The sequence below is a fragment of the Gavialis gangeticus genome, unplaced genomic scaffold (genome assembly GCF_001723915.1).
Source record: "Gavialis gangeticus isolate Ggan-Ray unplaced genomic scaffold, GavGan_comp1, whole genome shotgun sequence".
NCBI lineage: Eukaryota > Metazoa > Chordata > Crocodylia > Gavialidae > Gavialis > Gavialis gangeticus.
In genome coordinates, this window is record NW_017728993.1 from 59,144,862 (window position 1) to 59,151,112 (window position 6,251).

Consider the following 6,251-nt stretch of genomic DNA (forward strand, 5'->3'; position numbering starts at 1 on the left):
CCGAGCCCCCTGACAGTGGCGGGCGCCCCCGGATGAGCGCTCTCTTCCCCCTCCCTCCCCCCCCCCACCGCACCGGGCAGGACCGGGCTGCATCTGGGCCCGGCGCACTTGTGCCGCAGGTGCTGCCAGTGTGGAGGGTGGCGGGCGCAGGGCTGAGCTGAGGTGCCCCAAAGCCTGATGTGGGTGAGGTGCTCCTGGGCCAGGGGGCAGAGCTCCCTCTCATCAACTGCTGTCTCACCCGTGCCTTCCTCCCTTCCTCCCCCTGCTCCAGAGCATGGGCGGTAAGTATGGGGGTGCTGCTCCCTCCTAGGTAGCTCCCGCAACCTGTTGAGAAACGCTTCTGTGCTGCCAGGCTAATGCTGCTTCTGCTCTTCCCTGGGGAGGCCCTGATCCTGCAAGAGGGGGTCCTGCCCCGTACAGCCTTGCGTAGTTTAGTGGGGCTGCCCTCGAGTTCCTGTCCCTGCTTGGCTGATTGCAGGGCCAGGGGCATAGATCAGTCTCTGAAAACAGATTGGAGAGTTTCATGTCACGTTCAGACTTTCTGATCTGTTTCAGTCAGTTTGCATGCACTGACCCTGGGTACGTGTGACTGGATTCCTTTAATCTAAGAAACGTTTAAAGGAGCCTCTTAAACATTTGACAGTATTATTTTTAAGACACTTTTCCTAAAATCAACAGCTTTTTATTATAAAAAGCAATAATCAGACAGATATGTGACTGGAATATGTCAAACTGAAAGATTAACGAAAAAGACATTTCCAATTTGCTGACTTTGTGCATCTGACAACAAGCTGTGTCCAGTTAATTTCTGTGTTGCTTTTTTTTGTACATGCAGGGTCTTAAAAAGACACAAGGGAAGGATAGACTGTGGTCACTCCAGGGAAAATTAGTCCATCAGTTTTTATTATAAAAATCTGCTGGTATAATTTTTTCCTGGAGTGACCACAATCTAGTCTCTCTACAAGAAAAGAAAACACACAAAGGAAGTTTTAATAGGTATGAAGTTGGAGATATAGCCCCAGTCTCTGGTACTCCAATTATGTATCTGACCGTGGGATGATTTGCAGCTATTTTGTAAATGAGTACTTTGTACCATTTATGGCAAGACCCTGAAGTATCTTCCCTTTGGTCGGAATAATTAGTTGAACTGCATATCCCAATATTTTCCTTGTTAAATGTTCATCAGTTTGAAACCAAGTCCCTTTCTTAGTGGCTTCAGGTAGTATGCCTGCTCTGGGGTACTCTTGCTGATATTTTCCAGTTCTAAGGTCCTTTTTTCCCTATCTTCATACATGATTTTCCCTTCTCTGTTGTGTTAAGACCCTGCATGTACAAAAATGCAACACAGAAATTGACTGGACACAGGGTGTTGTTAGATGCTTAAAGTCAGTGAATTGGAAATGTCTTTTTTGTTAATCTTTTGGTTCAACTTATTCCAGTCACATATCTGTTGGATTATTGTTCAGGGTTTGGCTAGAGATGCGTGGCTTGACCTGAAAGTTGTAAGTGAAAATGACTATGCTTGGGTCATGGACAGACATAACATTTAGAGCACTCTTCAGATGGTGAGCAGACAGAACTACACACCCTACGAAGTGCTCCGAAAATGCGCTCCAGAGAACAGCAACTTCTTTGAAAGCAGAAAGCGGCAACCCTTGATCAATAAGCAACTTCTCTGAAGTTCTTCAAATGTTACTTGTGAATACTGTACGGAGTGCAACAGGGGGTTGCATGGTTTCCCAGTGTCCCACAGGGCTCAACTCTTTTCCCCTTCACTCCATGAAGAGGCAAAGTGAAGTGTACAGGAAGTCAATAGTGCTGTCCTATGTGTTGGAGGTGTGGTGGGGAGTGGAGCTACAGGACCGAGCAATCCCCTATTGTGCTTCCTAGCTGGAGAGTAGGATGTTGCAAGCCTTTGTAGTGATTTTGAAATGCTGTCTCTGGGAGGTATGTTAACTGAAGTTCTTAATTTTTGAAGCACTTTGAAGTGCAGTGGTATTTGATGCATTTTAAAAGTTATGTCTTTCCATGGCCTCCGTCATTTTGGGTTGTTTAGCCACATACACTTTCCCACTGATTTTCCTTCCAAACTGAAAAAACTTGTCTCACTGCTAGCACTTGAATTCTTTGATAAAAGGGAAGGTGTTTTACTATGTCATAGGTGAATTTTTCCCAAATTGTATCTTGTGGATCATTAATTGTAGTTTGTAGTGAGCTGGCTGCCACATGATGCTTGGTTTTCATGTTCTCTGTTGTTTCTAAAAATGTCTGTCTCTTTCTTTAATGTAAAGAAGTACATGGAGAGTTGTTGAAAGGGAAGCAAACAAAGAAGCTACAGCGTTAGAGAAAGAGAGGATCACTTCTCTGGAACTTTTTGCAGGGCCAAAGCTGCCATCTGCCAGCAGGAGATGAATGTCTGAGGTGGGGAGGGGGAAGGGACCAAGGCCACCATTAACTGTACTCAGTGGAAGAAAGGACTGTGTTTGTTGGGTGTCATGTCCAAGAGAGAAGAGGTCAAAGTTGAAATCTACCGAAGGGCCTAAGTGAAACTTAGGGGCTGAAATTCAAGAATATTATCCTCAAAAACCCTATTTGACTCCCTAGGCTTGTAAAGTATAGAGACACTTTAGTTTTTGCCAGTAAAGTTCCTTTAGTACAGCTGTTCCCAAATGAGGGTTGTGGGGCAATGCTGGTGGCACTGCACAAACAACGAGCCGTGTTGCATGCTGGTAGCTCCCCTGTCCCCATCCCTGGACCCCGCTGCACTCTGCTTCCAGCAGCAGGTCATGGCAAAAAAAGGTTGGGAACAACTGCTTTAGTGCTAAAAGCTTTGCTTCTGTATGTTTTCAGAACTGTTGCCATCATGATGGGGCTGTGAGTAGTTTAGCACCTAGTCCTGATCAGGAACTTCAAAATAGGAAAACTTCTGCCTAAGTTCCCTGAGGGACCTGATGCCATAGATGTGCCCAGATCACTCTTTACACATACTGACAGAAGTGAGCTCTGCACAAAACACAGATGCACAGCCACTTTTGTTGGGAAAAAAAAAACCAACCATGGCTGGAGGAGGTGATGGTAGTGTTTCTTTCTGTAACAGTAGCTCCATAGTTAGAATGGTTTCTCGAATATAGGACACTTGAATTGTAGGCCTGGGCTTGAGGAGGGTGGCTCAACCCTACATCTCCCAGGAGGGTGTACTTTCCAGATTAGTTTTATAGAATAGCAGTGAGAAAGAGTGGAACAGGTTCAGCCAGGTTGCAAAAAAGAATACAAGATTCATTGAGCCAGAGCTGGGAAGAAAGAAATAACTTGGTTCTGCAGCCCAGTGAATCCTGAACTGACCTAAGTGCCTGCAACCCAAGTTGGGCTCCTAAAACCTTAAGCGTGACCAGAATTTAGGATATGCCTCTCAACAGCATTTCCTATTGAGCAACCTAGGTGGTTCCCTCCTTGGTGCTGATTGCTTTGCATTCTGTTATGAGCTACCTAACCCATCAGCATCCAAAGAAGTGACCTTCAGCTCACAAAAGCTTGTGCTGCATGTGTATGTGTGTGAGATTGTATAGAATGTGTGTGCGTGTGATCTACTTTGGTTAGTCTGTAAGGTGTAAATCTGCACTTGACTCTTCTCATGCATTGTATAGGGAGTTTGGGTGCCTGCCTCAGTGGTTTCCACACAGGAACCAAGTTTGTAATTGGATATTATAAAAAATGAGTGTTCTCACTCCCAAGCCCCTTTGTGGATTCAGCCCCAAGTGCCAGGAATTTTGTTGGAGTGTGACCAGACGAACTTTGGAGGAGAGAGGTTTATCTGTCTATCGTTTGATCTATCGCTCTATGTATATGTATATAAAATATATGTACTGTATCTTTAAAAGGTGTGTGTGTGTGTGTGTGTGTGTGTGTGTGTGTGTGTGTGACAGTGACAGTGACAGTGACAGGATGGATACTGCATCAAATGTTTGACAAGCCTTCTTTATGCCTAGGAACTTTATGTTGCCTGTCACATAGTCCTTTTATCTTTTAGTGTCTGAAAAGATTTCTGTTGCCTACAACCTAGCCTTTTTTCTTTATCTTTAAGTGTCTTGTGGCTAAAGTGAGAGGGAAAAGGGTGGTAGCATAATTTATTAACTTTATGATTGCATTGACATTTGATATCAGATTCCAGGGGGTTGCTGGTTGTGAGAGGGGAATGAAGAGCTTAATGATTGCCTTGAAATAACTAGGAGCTGGGTTTTTTTCTTCACAAAACCTGTTTGTTCCAAGCAAAAAAGGTTTGTTAAGCTCATTAAGGCATCAGACATTTCAATAACTGAAGTTTTCAGGTTACTGCTGCAAAAGCGAGGATGTCCCACTCTGTTTTTACATCACCCTTTTGTGATGATTATTGAGCCTTACAGAAGACTGTTTGCACTGCCTGAACACACTGGTTACGGACAGAGCCTGCGTCCTGTGGTCCCTATGGGAACATCACTTCTGTTAGAGAGGTTTTTGCATGGATGGGTGCTGCAGGATTGGGCTCTGTTAATTTTGAATTTTGTGGCATTTGGGGGTTTAAATCAAAATGGGTAGGACTTAACCCAATGTTACTCTCACTAATTATAGAAGTTGTATCAGTGTACATAATAGGATGCACATATATTACTCCAGTGGACAGTGGTACTGCTAGTGCATAGAAGGTGCTGACTCAGATCTGTTCACCATTTGGTATCCCTGGCATTCCTCAGTTTAATGTTTCTTGTTGCTAAAGGCTTTGATTTAAGATTAAACAAAATCATAAAGGAGGTAACAGTAAATACAGACAAATCTGTTCAAAAGCTGTACGTGATTTATCTAAAACTATTTAGGTATGTACATTTTTTTTTTTTTGGATTTTCATAACATTTTATTGGAAACTATTTCAGATTTGTATTGCCCTTAGCTGTGATTTTGTTTGTGTAGGAGACCTGACAGTAAGAGAGTGGAGTTACTTATTTGCCGTCTTTAATGAGCTTTTCAGAGCTTGTTACTAAGGATCATTAGGGCTTAGCCTCAGTAAGGAAAGATAAACGGTTTAGTGGTGAGGTTGCTATCCTAGGGCTCTAGAGACCTGAGTTGAAATCTCTGCCTTGTCAGAGACTCTGTTTGACTTTTGGTAGGTCATTAAATCACCTGCTTCAAGGCCCCATCAGTAAAATAAGGTTGGTCATACTTCCTTATGTCATATGGTTACTGGAGTGATAAACACCTTAGATTATGTGACTCTCAGATACTGCAGTGATGGGGCTATATAAATTACCATGGTACATTATAGAGGAGATCAAAGAAGAGACCAGTACTTTACTGTGCATGATCCATAATATTTGGAGGAGTTCATAGTATCTATCTAAATCAGTGGTTCTCAACCTTTTTCGTACCAGGACCCATTTGCCAAGATGGATGGCTTGTCCTGACCTGCAGTCCCCCGCTCTCCCCCCCTTCCCCCCCCACTGAAGGGGGCCCTCGGCTGCCCCCAGCCAACTTGGGTGGCAGTGGAGAAGTCTGGCCTGGTACAGGCTGGAGGGAGGAGGAGAGGAGGCCTGTGGCACCCCCCTGCCCTGGGCTGGGACTCCTGTCCTGCACCAGGCAGTCTGGTCACAGCCCCTCCCACCCCTTGAAGAGCGTCTCTGGGCCATCCCACGCCCGTGAGTATGGGCACCAGCCCTTGTGTTGCCAGCCCAGCCACACAGCTCCCCACCAACCCCTTCCCCTGCTTGTGGTCCTTTGAAATATTATTGTGACCCATGAGTTGAGAAATGTTGATCTAAATAATGAGTCCAGGCAAATCTAGAACTCCAACACTATTAGTGAAATAGGGTTCTCAACCTGTAGGTGTTTAATTTTGTTTAATCCTAGGTTTCTTTGTGCCTTTTGTGTGATTTTTGTTTTCTTTTGTTTTGTTTTATATATATATATATAAGAGAACATTAATCCATCAATCTAGAAGATAAGTACGGGTATTTTGTTTTGCAGCTTACTATACCACAGACCATTGTTGCCACATTGGATAAGACTTGGTAAGAGTGATATTTTTCCTATGAGTGAATAGGGAAGCTCACCTATTCCTGTGTGGTCATTTACAGCTAAGCCTCTTACTGATTACTAGTGGTGTTAATGCTGCTTCTTGATGCATCATAAAATGGAAAGCAGGGTGTTCACACTGTGGTTTTTTTCTATATATCATGGTAAGGCATTATTCTTAAATCTGTGCTGGTATCAGTGGTGGTTATGCC

The 6,251-nt window shown here is 43.9% G+C and overlaps 1 protein-coding gene across 1 annotated transcript in view; it reads left to right on the top strand.

The window, feature by feature from the left end:
- ACBD6 (acyl-CoA binding domain containing 6) overlaps window positions 1-6,251 on the top strand; it is a 160,984-nt gene that overhangs the window by 614 nt on the left and 154,119 nt on the right. The gene's annotated exons all lie outside the window — the stretch shown is intronic.